Here is a 516-nt window from a genome sequence, read left to right as displayed (position 1 = left end):
TGCCAGATGTAAATTTTAAACAATTCGAGAAAATACTGTGAATGTTCAGAGTTTTTAGTTCGAGGAGGAGGATCAGAGGAAAGATATGGAAGCTTTTCTCTGAAGAGGAAGATTATCGAGGCAGGTGTCTTCTTATCTCTATCGTGAACCCGGAAACGTGCTTTGAAATTCCAAGATTTATGCTTTATTTGAATGTTTTACGGGATACCATAAGCTTATTCCACATACAAGGCCATATTTAGAGACTACTAGTTTTTTATCGCGCCTTGAATAAATTGATCACTTTTGCTCATCCCTCAAACGATAATGGAAGCAATTTTCGTCTTTTACTACCCACGTTATTATCAAATGCATGGGACCGGTTTTCCCAGGGAACGTAAAGTAATGAAAATGATCTCTTATTCTCCGCATATGCCTCACTATTAGAGGCATATATATTACACTACATCACTTACTGTAGATTCCTCTTGAGTACGAAGACGTGAATGAGAGTGAAGTATCAGCAATACAGTCCTT

The sequence above is a fragment of the Penaeus monodon genome, chromosome 25 (genome assembly GCF_015228065.2).
Source record: "Penaeus monodon isolate SGIC_2016 chromosome 25, NSTDA_Pmon_1, whole genome shotgun sequence".
Taxonomy (NCBI): domain Eukaryota; kingdom Metazoa; phylum Arthropoda; class Malacostraca; order Decapoda; family Penaeidae; genus Penaeus; species Penaeus monodon.
Note: the sequence above shows the minus strand (reverse complement) of the source record.